At 40.5% G+C, this 19,101-nt stretch overlaps 1 long non-coding RNA gene across 1 annotated transcript in view; it reads right to left on the bottom strand.

Annotated features, from left to right (window-relative positions):
- LOC136874324 (uncharacterized) overlaps nucleotides 1–18,860 on the bottom strand; it is a 34,341-nt gene extending 15,481 nt beyond the window's left edge. The window contains exon 1 of the long non-coding RNA XR_010860254.2: nucleotides 18,519–18,860. This is a non-coding gene — a long non-coding RNA (uncharacterized lncRNA). The remainder of the gene's footprint in view (nucleotides 1–18,518) is intronic.
- Nucleotides 18,861–19,101: the final 241 nt, after the last annotated feature.

Below are 19,101 nucleotides of genomic sequence, written 5' to 3'. Positions count from 1 at the left end.
ACTGAGCCGGGCTTGCGCCCACGATTCTTTCGGTGTGCCATGATTCACTGTATGTCTCGCTGCAGCGGAAGCTCTGTTCTCCGCCAGTGTCCAGTGTTATAGAGGTTGATTCCCATAGGGAACCTGAAATATTTGTCCCGAATAAGTAAATTTATATTGGTATCATTAGTGTCCAGTGTGTTGATAAGGAGCCGTGTGTATCTTGTGTCTCACTGAGCCATGCTTGCACCCACGATATTTTCAGTGTGGCATGATTCACTGTATGTCTCGCTGCAGCGGAAGCTCGGCTCTCCGCCAGTGTCCAGTGAGCCGATAAGGAGCCGTGTATATCTTGTGTCTCACTGAGCCGTGCTTGCTCCCACAATTCTTTCAGTATGCCATGATTCAATGTCTCGCTGCAGCGGAAGCTAGGCTCCCAGCCAACGTCCAGTGTCCCGCTAGTGAACTCGCCGTTTCTGTGAATCGATTCACTCGGACACTTGAATGAATCGATACACTGCTTCGAATCATGCATTCAGTAGCCAACACTAGGACCCGGGAAAATGGAACTGTACAATTATCATGATCGTTGCAGCTTATATGTTTTAGAGCCAAAGAGTGAACAGGTTTCATCACTTGATTTTGTTGCAATTCATACATACTTTTCTCGTGAGAGCCACTTACTTGATCCTCTCTGTCAAACATGATCTTCTCTAAAAGTGTTTCTTGAGTTCCTTAAAATGTGACATTGGTCAAATACAAGAAATAAGGGTCAGTTCGGTTTATTTGGACAAGTAACTTGCGGCTTCAAAATCTTGTTTAGAAATGTACCCCATCGTATTAACATCGGTCTTACGATTATCTGAAACGAGACATACTATAAGAAATCCAAAAGCTTCAATTTCTCTGATTATGGACAGTGTCAAATTAAATAGTTCCTTGCCTGAGATTCGTTTGGTAAAGAAGTAACTTACGCGGCTGGCAGTCTGTACTTAGCGTATAAGCCCGCTATCATAAAACAAAGCATATTATTGGCAAGAATTCCAGACTCGCTCACATTCTTGACGTTCTTAATTTCAAATATATTATTTCCCCCAGTATTCTGGGAGCTACTTGGAACAGATGTGGTTTTGTGACCAAACAAAGCATCTAGATTTTTGTTACATTGCAACTGTTGTTTTATTGCCATTTCATTCACCATCAAGGAATAGATTCTTTCAGCCTCATTAAAATATTCATATTCTAGGTTAACCTCCCTTTGATAAGGTTCATAACTCCTGTGGCACATGAAGTATCACCCAAATACTGGGAGACGGTATGCTCTTAGAAGGCAACTTCAGAATAATTTTTCCCAGCATACCTGTAACCTTTGGGTGATATGCATTTCCTACAGTGGATTCTGTCCATCTGGGATTTCTTGAAATTCACTATTTGCTCAAGAAGAAATGAATATTTGGCATTTGAGGAATCTTGCTTGGCTAGTTTAATTACTCTCGACATGGCTTTATGATCATTATTGTTACAAGTCTCCATCTCCTGATTAGTAATACTGAATTTGTTTTCAAGATGTGAAAATTTAGCCTGCACTCTCCACAATTTCGGTCATAATTTTTTTTCTTATTTTGAGCAGCTTCCCATTTAAAATATCACACTGAATATCTACGGAACAATGACAGTACTTATTTCTGGGACAACCCTGCAGGGAGACACATGAAGTATTGCTTTCAAGATGTGAAAATTTAGTCTGCACTCTCCACAATTTCGGTCATAATTTTTTTTCTTATTTTGAGCAGCTTCCCATTTAAAATATCACACTGAATATCTACGGAACAACGACAGTACTTATTTCTGGGACAACCCTGCAGGGAGACACCTGAAGTATTGCTTTCATCATGGCTTGGCTAAGTTGATTCATAATTCAGTTTTTTACCAGTGGCATTGACTGAATGTTTTATATTTGGTTATAATAATAGTTTGATCTGTTGGACTTTGTAAGAGAGATAAGAAGAGCACTATCCTGCACTTTCTTCATTTTCAATCTGGGTCGACAATTGGACCAAAAAAAAAAAAACCACACCCCCACTAGAATTTAAATTGGATCAGAAGTTCTCTTGATATTGGTTTAAGCCCTTGTTCTCTGACATCAGTTTAGCAAGGAAGTAAGTAAAGTGATACTCCACCCACTTTAATACTGTGGCTTGGAAGGCAAGCAGCAATACACCACTGCTATCTACAGATTGAAACCTGTAATAAGACATTAATATGCCAAGATAATGTATGGCATTATCATAAGCAATAACTAATTAAAGCAAGTAGGCCTCTGTCACAATAGCCATCCGTGAATCAATTTTAACTATCCTAGTTTGTAACTTGATGTTTTATTCCACCTAATCAATACACATTTAACCATACTGTTCATGACTTGATATGCGATATTTAACGCAATTGTAATATTGCGCAATATGACACCAAGCATATGGGCGCGAAGCTGAATAGAACGCAGTTCCCTAGGAAGGGTGTGACCATGTATGAGTGAAACAGAAGACGTGTTGGAGAAGGAAGGAGACATAAGAATTTTGTTTTGGGAAGTACCACGCCACCTTAACAGCATTTAAGGCGGGAAGAGACAGGTTTACCATGTTACGGGAATTAAGTGACATCTCGTCTCCCTGAGAGTTTTTCAGGGAGATAAAAGGATGAAAATAATCCCCAGAATTTTGTGAACATGATGGTATGTCTAACGCCATTAATAAATGACAAATTTGATTATTCTACATTAAAACAACCACCGTGGGAAGCAGTCAAATAGCCACGTACCAGACTCAAGTATGTATCGCTGTGGATCCCCTGGCTTGGCTTCGGTTTCTACACCCTATACACAAAAAATGGAGTTTGAATGACGATTGTGCTGTGCGGTTAAATAACTGAGTATTTCATTCCAGTAATTCCTGTAACAACTTGCAAGACCGTGTGTACGCGAACTTCAAGCCGAGCATCAAGAAGATACCTATGATGGGCCTACCTGGAGACATCAGTACGACAGGATCGACCATGGACAATGTCTTCATCACGTCTGGCTAAATGGCATAGCCGGGTCTCAATGGAGAGAGCAGATGGTCGCCTAAAATGAGCTAAGTGAACCAAGGTTGGTAGCATGTGGTAGGATTAGTGACAGTTACGCAGAAAGTTAGTGATTAGCTATATAAATACCAGTTAGTTAAGCCCTTTGGCAAGTAGGGTAAGGTTAAGATCATGTCGTATGAGCCCATCAGGCCATTTATTAAGATGATTTTGAAGTTATTAAAGCTCTTAAGGTACCGTCATTTGGGGTTATTTTGGACGCAGGAGGTAATTTCGGACAAAATGGTACTTTCTCGTTTCACGGTTGGTCACTGAATTTTCCAAGATAGAATTCCCGCGCTCGAATTTTTTGAATTCAAGACGAATTTCTGCGCCATATTTAGCGCATATATCCTGCGTTACTTACGAAATTGTCACGTTAATAATGGTCGTTGTTGTCGGCTTCATTTTTTTTTTTTGCTAGGGGCTATACGTCGCACCGACACAGATAGGTCTAATGGCGACGATGGGATAGGAAAGGCCTAGGAGTTGGAAGGAAGCGGCCATGGCCTTAATCAGGGGTAGAAGAAAATAGGAATAATTCAGTAGCCAGCCCCTTTTTATCAGGAGCCAGCACATTTTTTGCAAATATACATTATGAACACCACAGGTTAGACTAGGATCAAGCTACGTATTATTTTTGAAATGTGGCCTTAAGTAGTATAGTCTCATTGCATATAAGAATGGAAATTTATATTTTAAGAGATACTAACCCAAATAATCACCGGTCACCTTCAAGGTCAGCGTCTTTTAAAATTACACTACATGTGCCTGTTTGATTTCCCACCAGTAACATTCAACTTGCTTTACAATGCAAACAAACCTTCAAAATCAGTATAGGGTTCGGTTTTTTTTTTCAGTATAAGATGCCATGAACAATGCATTCTTATGCTGTAACATATTAGCATTCATTTTCTTGACGCACCTCGCTTAAAGTACACATTCGGGATTTTTCATGAAACTTTCAGACTCCTGCCGGCCCCGCGGTGTAGTGGTAGCGTGCCTGCCTCTTACCCGGAAGCCCCGGATTCGATTCCCGGCCAGGTTACGGATGTTGACGTGGATCTGAGGGCTGGTTCGAGGTCCACTCAGCCTACATGATTACAATTGAGGAGCTATCTGACGGTGAGATGCGGCCTCCGCCAAGAAAGCCAAGGATAACGACCGAGAGGATTCGCCGTGCTGACCGCACGACACCTCATAATCTGCAGGCCTCCGGGCTGATCAGCGATCGCTTGGTAGGCCAAGGCCCTTTGGGGCTGTTACACCATTTTCAGCCTCCTGACACTTCGAGTGAGGATAGGATTTTTCGTATGTTTTAAACGTTTCCAATTTAAATGGTCCTGAAAATTCGGATACACCTTTAGAATGTTTATCGGCAATACTACGAAAGTTACTGCATAATTTACACTTCGCAATTCCTTCTTCATAGCACAGCCACGGCTGTAATTCAAGCTACGATTCTCTGCATTGTGTATCATTCTCATACTTCTCTGAATCAGTAACATTCAGCTTGCGTAACAATGTAACCAAACCTTCAAAATCAGTCTAGGGTCTGTTATTTTTTGCAATATGATAAGTTTTGCCATGTACAATGCATTCATATGCTGTGACATTAGCATTAATTTTCTTTACGCACTTCGCTGAAATTTCCGTTTGCCTGAAAATTGAAATTTCCACGTATTTTTGATTTCAAGCTGGTCATTGTCGTCCTGAACTCTACAGTCGGCACTTCCATCAAGTGTTTTCTCACATTCACTCCCTTCTGTATCACTTTGTGTTACATTTACGGGCCCTATGAAAGAGTACACTGTTACTCGCATCAGTCAATTCGCGCGGTGCTGTACGTTTCATTTTGCCGGTTTTCTCAAGTATAGCACAGAAACGTAAAATAGCTTCCGATTTCGCGGGCTTCGATGTCTGATGCTACGTTGCCAATTTTCCATATACGCGCAGGAATAAAAACAACCGTATTTATAAAGTGCAAACTGTTCAATACCAAAATGCTGTAACTAAATTAAAAGTATAAATATTGTTCGGTGAAAATGCAAGAATTGATAAACACGTAATTCCGTATGTTCTAAATGCAAAGAATGAATTCCACGGGAATTTATCAGCACTGCTTTGGCGGCAATGGTTGAGGAACGGTTAGCAACTACTGTATTTGCGGTTAGTCACGGGATGGATGGCGGTAATGTAGTGTTAGTGGAATTATTTAACGTAGTAGTTCTCTGCATTTCTCCACAACTCTGGTCTGATCTTTGTACTCGGCTACCGATAGCTGATCATTTGTAATAGAACTCGTGTTACGATATGTCCCACATGAAAGGATACTTGTTTGGCGGGTTACAACAATATCACCCATGACCGCTAGGCAGCTCCCGCGCAGAACTGAAACGTTCAGTTCCAAGGTACGAAGAGCAATTACAGAATTCAAGACTCTGCCAAAAGCACAGAAAATGTTTATTGCACATATTAGAATAAATGTGAGCTACAGAAAAAAAAAAAAAAAAACGTAAAACACCACACGACTTGTTACTTTGTAAAGTAATGGAAAAGTACATGTAAGGGAACTCCGGATTTCAAAAAATAATTTTCAAAACCGAATTTGAAAATTCAGGCGCCAGGTTAAAATTTTCAGGCGCCATGGCGACTGGGCGCCCGGTATTTTTCAACCCCTGGCCTTAATTAAGGTACAACCCCAGCATTTGCCTGGTGTGAAAATGGGAAACCAAGGAAAACCATCTTCAGGGCTGCCGATAGTGGGATTCGAACCTACTATCTCCCGGATACAAGCTCACAGTCGCGCGCCTCTATGCGCACGGCCAACTCGCCCGGTAATTGGCTTCATTATAGCCTTGACTTGGTACGGGAACTTCTTAGTGTACACAGGTATTAAAAGAGTCCACCTGCTGTTCACTATTGTGTACCATTTGTTCTGTTGTATTTGAAAGTATCTGTGAAGCTTCTATGAAGTTTATCTTTAAACACTTCGTTCTACACACATTTTTCTGTGAATCTGTGCAAGGCTGGGGTAATTTCGGACTATGCTGCGTGTGTACAAGAGAAGATTAGGAGGACAGTTGTATTGCAACTATGAGAAAAGTAAACTCGATGCAGCAGTAAATGCCATTAAAGCTGGAAAAATGTCCTACCGCAAAGCAGCGGAGTATTTTCAGGTACCACGATCAACCCTGGAGAATAAGGTGAACCGCACCAACCCCAAAGCAATCGGCGCACCACCTGTCCTGGACACTGAAGAGGAGGAAATGCTTGTACACGGGATCGTCCGAGCAGCACACTGGGGATATCCTCTCACTTCAGGTGATATTCGATATATTGTAAAGGGGTACCTTGACAGGATTGGAAGAAAGGAGAGGAGTTTTACCCAGAATCTTCCAGGCGTCGAATGGGCAAGGTCTTTCTTAAAGAAGCACTCCAGCATTCTCTCCGTTCGCCTCTCAGAGAACATTAAGAGAGCTCGTGCTGAGGTTAGCTCGGAGTCCGTGCGCAAATTTTTTGTTAACGTGCAATCCACTCTGGAAAACATTCCACCGGAAAATGTCATAAACTATGACGAAACCAACTTAAGTGACGACCCTGGGAAGAAACACATAATTGTTAGGAGAGGGATTAAGCATGCGGAGAGAGTAATGGACTTCTCCAAGACGAGTATTTCTGTCATGATGTGTGCAAGTGGGGATGGAAAACTACTGCCCCCGTACGTTTTGTACAAGTCTGAGCATCTGTGGGATACCTGGCAAGAAGGTGACCCTCCTGGCACCCGATACAACAGGAACAAAAGTGGATGGTTCAATCTACCGATTTTTGAAGACTGGTTCTTAACGGTGGCACTGCTGTATTTGAAACAGCTGGATGGACCAAAAGTCATGATCGGGGACAATTTATCGAGTCATGTGTCTCTCTCAGTTGTTCAAGAATGTGAAAAACACAACATTTCTTTTATCCTTCTCCCACCAAATAGCACACATATTCTACAACCTTTAGATGTGTGCTTTTTTGGGCCACTTAAAAAAGCCTGGAGGGATCTGCTGACGAACTGGAAGAAGTGTACACGTGGGCCTATATCTAGAGATGCTTTCTCATCTCTTCTGAAGGAAACTCTAGATAAGATTGAGGTGCGAAAAGCAGATAATATCAGAAGTGGCTTTCACAGCACTGAATTAATTCCTCTCAACCCCCAGAGAGTCCTTAAAAGGTTTCCAGAAACATCAGATTCAAATGCTTGTGACGGCTCTGGTTCTACCGCATCATCTCGCCGTCGTAAACAGAATGTTCCTCCAGGAAAATCTATCGTGGGTGGTCACTTTCGTGACAGTGAAACTACTGTAGAAAATCAGGAGGAAGTTCCACAATTATCAGATGACCAACCATGCAGTTCCACACTTGGACTAGAAAGTTTCGGTCAACACAGGAGCTCAGGACGTCGTCGTAAAATTCCTACGGTCACACAGGGGAAGCAAGAAAATGTTTGTGTTTCCGAGTGTCGAGGATAAGGACACAGTTCTGAAGGACCAGATTGCCAAAATTCTACCTACACCAAAAGAGAAAAGGGGAATATTCACCTCTGATACAGACGTTGTGTAAATAATCCACACGAATGACTAAATTGAATAGAAAGTAAACTACATTGCATTTTGCGGCAAAGTTTTGTTTGTTTTGTTAGGTAAATAACGAATAATTCTGCTATTTCATGCACATATATTTTTTTTTTGCAAATAACTGTCCGAAATAACCCCATACATGAGGTAATCGCGGACGGTAACTTAAAAACACTGCCTGTCCGAATTTACCCCAACATATGGGGTAACTTCGGACACATTTTAATATCTTTTTAAACACGACGATGTGTGTTTTTGTGTTTCTTCCGGTGTTCATTTTATCTCTTAGATATGTACCTAGACGTAGAAATTAAAACAATATAAATTAAATTCATTAATAAGGAACATAAACAAAAAAAATCGCTAAGTGTCCGAAATTACCCCAAATGACAGTATATAGTTAATAATTTTGGGACTTGTACAGTTTGTTATAGTATGTTACGGGTGATAAGGGAGTTGGGAGTAACTTAAGTTGGTTTCTTTTTAGAGTTATGTCAGAATATTCCTTGTGCATGGTAACACAAATTGTGCTGTAAATAAGAATCATCAAAATGAAAGTTGTCATTCTCAGACATCGGGAAGGATAGAAAGGTTAAATTACTGTAGAATGTGCATGATGCACACGCATAATTTATCTGATACCATGTTGTAAGTAATGCCGTCAAAATTTCTGACCGAGTTTCACACTAACAAACACTAGACTCGAACTGGGGTCTTGAGGGCATGATGTTGCGCCATATGTGAATAGCGCTGTGTTTCTGTGAGGAAATAGTACGTGATAGCACTTTGATTAAATGAATTAGACCCAAGGAACGGTCTGATAATTGAGCCTGACATTTAGAACGAGAGAGCCTCCGTGGCTCAGGCGGCAGCGCGTCGGCCTCTCACCGCTGGACACCGTGGTTCAAATCCCGGTCACTCCATGTGAGATTTGTGCTGGACAAAGCGGAGGCGGGACAGGTTTTTCTCCGGGTACTCCGGTTTTCCCTGTCATCTTTCATTCCAGCAACACTCTCCATTCTCATTTCATAGCATTTATCAGTCATTAATATATCACTTTGGGAGTGGCGACCCCATCGTACTAATAGCCTATATCTGCTTCATTCATCACATCCCTGACCCGGTCAATGACTGGAAAACAGGTTGTAGGTTTTCATTTAGAAAGAGAATTTGATTCCTTGCTTGTTGCAAGAAGGTGTATAAAAGCACAAATATTTGTCGTGGTAAGACGGAAGTGAAAGCCCTTACCTGGTATTGAGAGCAGAAAGGTGGTGGAGGCTAGGTCAGAACTGGGGTTTGTTTACAATTTTTTGTTCGTCTGGGAGCTCTCACTCTCCCACTTGGTAGGTCGTTGACAGTTACTTCACCCCAGGTGGTGAACGCCCATTTTTAAAGTCGCATACTGTATTTTGTTCCTTTCCTTTCCAGATGAGATATTTATTTATATGACAGAGGATTTTTTTGCCTGTCAATATCTTTGTGTACATAATGGGTGATATCCTTGTGTATTATTTGATTTATTGTTTGATCGTTAGATTGTCAGGTAACCGGGAAGATTACCCAAGGGTTGTGAGTTCACACTTATCCAGCTTAGTGGAATCGCGCCACAAGTAACTTCTAGGTCTTTTTTTTTTTTTTTTTTTTTTGCTAGGGGCTTTACGTCGCACCGACACAGATAGGTCTTATGGCGACGATGGGATAGGAAAGGCCTAGGAGTTGGAAGGAAGCGGCCGTGGCCTTAATTAAGGTACAGCCCCAGCATTTGCCTGGTATGAAAATGGGTAACCACGGAAAACCATTTTCAGGGCTGCCGATAGTGGGATTCGAACCTACTATCTCCCGGATGCAAGCTCACAGCCGCGCGCCTCTACACGCACGGCCAACTCGCCCGGTCTCTAGGTCTTTTTGGTTGGGTTTTAACTTAGTTATATTTTCATGATTATGTTGTACATATCTCCCGGATGGAAGGGAATTTCAGTTTTAAATTTCTTTTCTGCAAAATGTTGCTAATCCTAGTGCCATAATTTATGTTTTAGGCCAATGGTGTTGTACACTGAGGACCTGGTCACTAGCTCACATGAGTTGAAACACACGAACATCGTCACTCAAATTTATAATGTAAGCTATTCTTGGCATTTTTTTTTTCACCATGAGTGCATCAGATTGTAAATAATATTGTCATTAATTGTGATTACATAACTGACTGTACTTTCATCAATTAATTGGTTTGAATTTTACGCAGCTCCTCATTTATACTAATAATACAGTAGTATACCTGTCCTATCAACACTCTCATCGCAAGAACCAGACACGATCTCTGTCCGGCTGCTAGTTTGGTGCATTTTTATTTTTTGTGGACAGGTAAGCATGCAAGTTATTTAAGCCCACCATTTTTTCAGTCATTTATCCATTTACTTAAGCCCTAAAGGGTATAATATATTTTGTAAGAATAGGACTACTTTCGACCTATCACTCAGTCATCTTCAACTATTCATTTAAACGAGTTAAATTAAAATAAGAACTCAATCATGAAATAAAATGGGGTTTGCAAACCCTGAGCTAAAAGTATAAATACATTGTAAAACACTTTAGTCCACATTAAAATTCTTAAATTTTCTCTTGACACTAGTCTTCTGAAATAATGAGAAAAGACTAATTTAAAAACTTGATAGGAATGGTCCAATTGTGTACAGGTTGCATCATACAAATTTACAATGTTTTAAAATATTCAAAAGATTATGTACAAATTATAGGCAAAACAACCTGACAATGGTTGATAAGATGTTCAAAACAAATAGTTTAACCCATTAGTGCATAAAGTTAATTTTTTGTGTTTATTTCAATTTAAAAACAAATTTCCACTCTTAATAATTGCAGGATCCAACAATCAGAAAGTTCATACAAGTGATAGTTTTATCCCCACAGGCCTTCCGATGTATCGGACGTTATGCACTCAGGTCAGGACAACAATACTAGTTACTCAGCATTATATTGTACAATGATGTTTCAAGCTAGGTAGTGTTAGAGTGATGGATTATCTTATCCAATTTACACTGTAAAGTAGATCTACAATTTCCACTGAAGACGTATCACAATACTGTATACGCTATTTACAGTTATGTATTTACCGATTATGATATCCACAGAAGCATTTCAGGTGAAGTCCAAACTGGTCAAGCTGATCCACTCTTCGGATGCCACTTATAGGACTTGAACAGCTTTCGTTACGGTACAGATACTTTCCATATTTTTTTACGCTGGACCACCTTGATGCATCGTTTATCTGTTTATAGTTCGTACCAGCAGTGGCAACACTGTTGTCATTTCAGTGCACCAGCAACGCACCGCCAAAACTCCTGCAGTCGTATGATCCCATTCTTTTTCCCGTCTGCCTTTCTCTGAAGGGGGCAATTCTCTGTCTGGCTTTCTTGAAATCTCCCTGTTGCACTTATTCCCTTTGAAGCCAGGTGTCTTACCAATTTCAGGAATGTAAAGTAGTTGTCAAAGAATATTGTATGCCCCTTGTTTGATTCAGTTCTACCTGCATCAGTGAGAGGCAGGACTTCACTTCCAAGTCCAAATTATTTCAGCCTTTCATTTTACATTGCTGTATACACCTGGAAAGGTGGAAAGGTATCCTATAGCCGTTGGCAGAGAAAGAAGTCTAGTGGAATTTCACAATTTGTCCACATCATCTTATGGGGGATGAGGTGGAGGGAGGCAGACAGGGCCCGATCTTGCGTATGACTATTTTCGTATGACTATTCCGTTTACATGGTTTTCTGATTTTTAAGTTCCATCTGTAAACTTTCAGTAATATTTTGACTACCACTGGACCTAGCCTTCCCTTTTTCATATTTTATTCAAGCAATTTGCCCTTCACATTTACTCAGAAGTAGGTTTCTACCAACGTAATTTAGATTACCCTCGTACTCATCTGGCATTATCATCAACCATTTCACACCAGTCATCAGGTTTGATGTGCTGCTCCTCTCCAAATATCGGTTTTTCCTCCAAAACTTCCAGTATTTCACTCACCATCAAACTAGTAAGGGAATGCAAATGTCTGAGACAGTAGGACTCCCTGTGCATAGTGTCCGATTTTCAGGACAGCTATATTTACAAGCCTCTGTCACGTGAATAAAATAAAAATCTTGACCGTTGCACAAAACCCTGTACTACTTGCCGCCATGCTCACTAAGTGTGATTCAACAATGAATGGTAAGGATAAAGAATGATGTATCCTTGGTTCTTGTTAGTTACAGCCTTTCTGAAGCACAGGAAAGTATCATGGGCTTAAAACCATGCATAAATATCAAACACTAATGGATTAAATTGGGCCATGAAGAAATTATTTCATCTCGAACACATTGAGTCCTATGAGAGTAACATTTATACCACTGTCTAATTTATGAACCATAGAATGAATCTCATGTATGTAGTTCATAAAACAACTAATTAGCCAAAATGATCAATCATCAAAGATGGAATATTTGAAGGATATCCTGATGTTCAAAAAGTGAGTTTGCATCCACCCTACGGGCATTAAATACGAATATCTAAAAAGAAAAAGGTTTACCAATCGAAGCTAAGAGAGGCACGGGTAAAAAAAAATTTGTTAACAAATAACGGGAAGTTAAGTTACCCTTCGAGGTCACTGTGTGACACTTGACCCAGTTGTCAAAGACACACTAACTTAGAGCTAGTAGTGGCGTGACGAAGGATGAAGAAGCAGGAAGGAGAGGGGTATTTGAGGAGAAAGGGGATGGGCGGAGGGGGAGATACAAGTAGGGGATAAGGGGAGACATTTGGAGAGTCACTGATATGACTCGACTTGCGTAATCTGGCCTAATACTTGGAAATTGTGGGGATAACTGAATCCATAAATACGTTTGTCTTCTCAGAGATTTCATTCAAATTTAATGCACGGTTAGAATATTGATCTAATGATATAAAATATTCTTCTAAGGCATTGAGAAGAAGGCCCTTTTGATTAAAACAAAGAATGTCCATGTACTGTTGTATTGTGGAGAAGTGATGATTAGTTTCTTTAATGTGTGAACCTAAAGCAGAATATCTGTTACATTTAACAGTGTTAAATTAGATCTTGTCCTATTGGAAATGCGAGACTCAAGTGACGACTGTACTCAGTCCATTGTCATGCCCACACCTCACCCTATTGTCATCTACCAACCGTGATAAACGAACACCACTGCCACTTTGCCCAAGTGCAATCATATTTTGTATAAAATATATGTAATAATATGCTTTGCTATATATGACTTCCACCATAAACCATGCCTGACCAAATGCTGTCATGAACTAGTTATCTACTATATTTGCAAGATGTACAAGAAACACTGTTACCGAAACCATACCAAGAATTGTACACTACAAGTGGAATCTGTATTCGAGTTTTGCGTCTCTGAATACCTTACTAAAACAAATTCTTGTACCCCACTGGCCACAGAATCATTTAACTATTATAATACAGGAATGATCATACGGCTACATATAGGCTGCACTTTCTACGGCTGCAGTCTGTAAACTCTTGTCCGTCAGATCTATACACTGCAAATTGTGACGCTTTCTTTTTTTCTCCCCATATCTCACAATGAAAACAAGAAGTTCCCATAATAATAAGTTGTTGGATGAGCTCTTTACAGATGCTGCGTGGAGATGGCGAAGATAAAATTTAGCTCTGATATGGAATAGGACAAATAAACTTACCGCTCTGGGTATGCCATTCACAGAAGAAAAATCTGGCAAGCAATACAGGCCTATGTGACTATATAATCATCAACAAATTTGTGACAGCCAAAACGAAGTTCCTGCAACTTTTAAATAAGGATAGTGCAAGCCTGTGAAGCAGAATTCCTGGTGATAAATCTCAGCTACACTATATGCATCACTGAACATGTGTCGCCTCATCTCAACAAGGTCACAGGAGAATTCCTCTTGAAATTTTGTAAATCCAAAAGACAGATAATCTAGAGCTCTGTTTTGTCATGATAATGATAATATGGTTTCTCAATCAATCACTACTGATCTGCATTTAGGGCAGTCACCCAGGTGACAGATTCCCTATCTGTTGTTTTCCTAAGTCTTTTCTTAAATAATTGCAAACAAATAGGAGATTCATTCAACATCTCCTTTGTAAGTTATTCCAAACCCTAACTCCCCTTCATATAAACGAATGCTTGCCCCCATTTGTCCTCTTGCATTCCAATTTTATCTTCATATTTTAATCTTTCCTACTTTTAAGACACCACTCACACTTATTCGTTGTCATTCCACATCATATCTCCACTGACAGCTCAGAACATACCACTTAGTTGAGCAGCCCATCTCCTTTCTCTCAAGTCTTCCCAGCCCAACTTTTGCAATGCTACTCTTTTGTCGGAAATCACGCAGAACAAATCGAGCTGCTTTTCTTCGGATCTTGGATCAAATAATCCTGGCATGGTCCCATACACTGGAACCATACCCTAGTTGGGGTCTTTACATCCTCATTAAAATCCCTGAAATGAAATGTCATGTGGCCTCTGAAGAAGCCTATTCCAGGTCTTTTGAATTGACTCCCGTAGGCGACCTGCTGATGAAGACGGCACATACAGGGGAATTCACCAATTATGGTTAAAATTCCCGACCCCGCCGGGAATCGAACCCGGGACCCCTGTGACCAAAGGCCAGCACGCTAACCATTTAGCAACAGAGCCGGACAGTACAACCCCCAAAATACTCTCATAACCATGTGTGGAGATATTACCCTTTATTTACATTCCCATTTATGTGATTACCCCAATGAAGATCTTTCCTTACATTAATACCTACGAACTTACAATGATCCCCAAAAGGAACGTTCACCCCGTCAACGCAGTAATTAAAACTGAGAGGACTTTTCCTATTTCTGAAACTCACAGCTTGACTTTTAACCCCGTCTATCATCATACCATTGCCTACCGTCAATTTCACGACATTATCGATGTCATTTTGCAGTTGCTCACAATCTTGTAATTTATTTATTACTCTATACAGAATAACATCATCCACAAAAAGCCTTATCTCTTATTCTACTTCTTTACTCGTATCATTTATACAAGGGCAAGTCGGTAATTTTATTATCTGCAATCAATTTTTATAATAATATTACGAAAGGGGTACACACTTTTTATTGATATCATTTTTCAATATAGTCACCCTGCTTTTCAATGCACATGGTCCACCGTTTCACAAGCTCTCTAATACCCTCTGCAAAAAAAGCCATGTATGCACCGCTTCCTTCACCTGTTGATCGGAGCCGAATCGACGGCCTCTTAGAGCATTTTTTAAGTGGACCCAATAGATGGGGCGACATCGGAACTGTACGCAGGATGCTCCAACACCTCAAAACGAAGCATCTGAAGAGTCTGAGTGATGTGGGCGGTGGTTTGTGGTCACACATTGTCATGCAAAAAATAAAAAATAAAAACCTCCTTCTGACAATCAACCTCTGCGTTTGTTGCGAATTGCAGGTTTCAGCTTGTTTACCAGCATATCACTGTAACGTTCATTGTTTACTGTTTTTCCCTCTTTCTGGTAATAATCCAGGATTGGCACTTGAGAGTCCCAAAACACTGTGAGTATCACTTTACTGGCAGACGGTTGACTTCAATTTCTTTTTGACTGGGGATCCGGGATGCTTCCATTCCATGCCCTGACGTGAGCTCTCTGGTTCAAAGTGATGAACCCATGTTTCATCTCCAGTGATGATATGTTTCAGAAACGTTTCACCTTCGTTAGCATGACGGTCTAGTAGGTACTGACAGATTCTCACACGATTGAGCTTCTGCTCTTCACTGAGTTGTTTTGGAACCCATCTCGAACAGACTTTGTGAAAATTAAGCCATAGCTAATGTGCATATGGCCTGCCACATCACCAACCGTCACTCGTCTGTTATTCAGGATCATATCACGCACTTGTTCAATATTGCCGTCAGTTACGGCTGCAGATGGATGCCCAGCTCTTTTCTCTTCCTTCACGCTCCTGTGAACACTTTTGAACTGTTCAATCCACTGGTAAATACTTCGATGTGGCAAAATATTGCCCTCGTATTGTGCTGAAAGTCTTCTATGAATTTCTGCTCCTGGTACACCCTCAGACCACAAAAATCGGATTACGGAACGCTGTTCTTCCTTGGTGCAAACGGAGTGTGGCATGGCCATCTTTATGTTGCAACAGCGCAAGCTGTATTGATCTGATAATGCTGAAACCTACCACAGACGTCGACAACGGTGCCATCAAGCAGCTGTTGAGCACACAATGCCATAGAGCCAAACTAAAGACAATTAGAGCAAAATCGCAGATACTTATTGACTTGCCTACGTACATATAAGAAAACATAAAGGTAAAATAACACTGCCTTAAGGAATTACCCTCTTAATTATTACAGGATCAGATAAAGCTTCGCCTACTCTTATTCTCAGAGTTCTGTTTTCTAGAAATATAGCCACCCATTCTGTTACTCTTTTGTCTAGTACAACTGCAGCTCATTTATGCCAGTGGTCTCCCATGATCTACCCTATCAAATGCCTTAGATACGTCAATCGCAATACAGTCCATTTGACCTCCTGAATGCAAGATATTTTCTATATCTTGCTGGAATCCCACAAGTTGAGCTTCAGAGGAATAACCTTTCCTAAACCTGAACTGCCTCCTATCGAACCAGTTATTAAATTTGCAAACATGTCTAATAACAAAGAATGCTAGAAGGCTAGCTCCTTCAGGCAAACAATAATCAAATAAGTAGGCTACTTCAGATATTGTACTATATCTCATCCCATTCCTGTAGTTCGCATTACCTTCGCAATTGACATTTGGTAAATTGAAATCACCAGCTACAATCGCATTGCTTTCCATACTGTTTCCCACATAGCTGATTATCTTATCAAATAATTCCGAGTCAGAGTCAGTGTTACCCTTTCCCGGTTGTACACTCCAAAGACATCAAGTTGTCTATTCTCTTTAGAGATGAGCCTTACACCTAGAATTTCATGACTCTCATCTTTAACTTTTTCGTAGCTTACAATTTCTTCTTTCATCAGCATGAATACTGTCCCTCCTACCATTTGTACGATACACACTAGCTCCGTGAGAAAATTTCTGCATCCATTATATCATTTCTCAGCCATGATTCAACTCCTATTACAATATCTGGTATTAAATATCTGGCTCTGTGGCTCAATATTTAGCATGCTGGCCTTTTGTCCAGAGGGTCCCGAGTTCAATTTCCGGCCTGGCCACGGATTTTAACCTTCATTGGTTAATTTTGATGGCTTGGGGGCTGGGTGTGTGCCATCTTCAACGTTAGAATTCATCATAGATAGGACCCCATCCTCATACAAGTGCGGATCGCATATACAGCGTCATTTTGAAAGACCTGCACCAATATAAATGGTCCATTATTGGACATTATAAATTTTCCAGCTAACTCATTCCTGGTTGACAGCGTTTCGCCCCTGTCTGCTAGGTTGGGCTTGTCAGTTGGTACCTAGCACACCTACCAAGACGCATGGCTAGTGCATACTGTGGAGGCCACTGGGTAGGCTACTTGAAGCCACCAGCAGTGTGAATGCACTATGAGAGACTTTGTCTCACTACCAAAATTGATGCCTGCTTGTTTTTTTTTACATGCCATAAAATAAAAATAATAATAATTGTATGGCCTCAGCTACCGTGGGCAGACATTTCAATTTGACGCCATCTGGCTGTCTGCTCGTCAATTTCGACATTCCGTTTTACTCTAGGCCCACTAGATGGCAGACCGAGTAAACCAAAACTGTCTTGGGCGTCTATCGCAGAGATTTAATGAATTTTGTCGGGTAAAAACCGAATGTGTCACCAGAGATCTTTTACATGCCAACATCGTACGACATGGAGTGTCGAATGGACTTTTTTCCGCCCTTCAAAAGCCAACTACCTCTGCCGGGTTTGAACCCGCTATCTTGGGATCCAGAGGCCGACACTCTACGACTGATCCACAGAGGCAGCTATTACATGCCATTATTATTATTTATTAAACTACTTAATTCTATTCCTTTCTTTACAACACTTCTACAGATCAACACGAACATTTTTATGTCATCCCTACTTGACTTCCAGATCCCTTATCACTGCTCCATACACCACCCCGTTTCCCTGAATGTACCTCACTATAACCCTTCTAAACAAGTTTCCTAACTTATACGTACCACTCCGGTTTAAGTGAAGGCCATCAGAGCACAGATCCCTATCTCCTACCCACCAATTACAACCCACATATCCACTCCATAGTCTCATATAAATCCCCAATCACCTCACAGTCAGTATCCCTCCTACACAGTATTCCACTGATAACGATCTCTGCTTCTTTAAATTTCACCCATGCTGCATTTACCAGATCCCACACATCCCCAACTATGTTGGTACATACCTCCTTGCCTTAAGTTGTTGATACCAACGTGAAACACCACCTTTTTCTTTCCCTCCTTCTTCTCTTCTACTTTCCTCATCACCTGCTTTAACCTAATTCCTGGATAACACTCTGCTCTGGTTCCCTTTCTCTACACACACTTTTCCCAGACGTGTAACAATGTAATCCCCTATGACCGGCATTTTGGATGTGTTCTTTGCTTTACCGTGTATGTTATACACTTCGTCCTTTGAAAATCAAAACAATTACCACGAAATATAGTATCCAGCCTAAATGATTAATAACTTCAAAAGCTAACAGAATGTAAAAACAAATTTTAATGTTAAATAATTGTACACGACGTTACCTCAAGTGTGTACACCCGTTCTCCGTTTTCACCAACGTAGTACATTAGAAACATATTTAACTAAATTCTATATGTGACAATTCTAAATTTTAACCAAACAATTCTTCAAACACTGGTCGAATATCTTACTCTACTCACGCACGTGCCTGACTCGTGCTCACAGCCTCACACAGTAAACAAAAAACAAGTGCAAGAATCAATGAATACAAAGTAGCAAGGGGTTTACAACGTTTTCCACACCGTCGCCTAAGAGACCAATAAAGTCTGTCTTGTCTTGCGGATATTTATTTGGGACTCAATATATTCTTTCCCAGTCACGAGTCCAATGAAATATTTCACTTACATCACAACAGCACACGTTTACATCATTAATGACCGGTTTTAGCACGATTACACTTAGATAGATGAACTGAAAGAAGCACTATTATATCGTGTATATGTAGGTTCATGAAAGTATTAAACTATCTGCACTGGTCGAATACACAGATAACCTATTAATCTTGGGCAATAGAAACATGTTGCACTGTACAAGATTGGAGAGTAATAAAACTCTTGGTGCGAGATCCACTCACCCGGAACATAT

The sequence above is a fragment of the Anabrus simplex genome, chromosome 5 (genome assembly GCF_040414725.1).
Source record: "Anabrus simplex isolate iqAnaSimp1 chromosome 5, ASM4041472v1, whole genome shotgun sequence".
NCBI lineage: Eukaryota > Metazoa > Arthropoda > Insecta > Orthoptera > Tettigoniidae > Anabrus > Anabrus simplex.
Note: the sequence above shows the minus strand (reverse complement) of the source record. Positions and strands in the feature narration are given on the sequence as shown.